The sequence below is a fragment of the Habropoda laboriosa genome, unplaced genomic scaffold (assembly GCF_001263275.1).
Source record: "Habropoda laboriosa isolate 0110345459 unplaced genomic scaffold, ASM126327v1 scaffold187, whole genome shotgun sequence".
NCBI classification, from domain to species: domain Eukaryota; kingdom Metazoa; phylum Arthropoda; class Insecta; order Hymenoptera; family Apidae; genus Habropoda; species Habropoda laboriosa.
In genome coordinates, this window is record NW_017100299.1 from 180,198 (window position 1) to 180,490 (window position 293).

The window sequence follows — 293 nt, forward strand, 5'->3', positions numbered from 1 at the left end:
AAAGTTAATATTTATAAAATTTATATATTGATATATTACCTCACTACTTTTCGAGCCCCTTTGTATTTGTCTTGCAAGGGATGCAATATTATTTACATTAACTTGTACTCTATCAGCTAATCTCATTTTTGATTCAACAAATAAACTTCGAGCACTTGTACTTGAAGCTGAAGCCATATTGTAGAGATTTTTATTAATTTTGTAACAAACTTTAATTTATTTAATTTCTATATTCATATTTCCATTCCTTCAACACATATTAAAATGTCAAAATTATTTTATTATCTGTAATG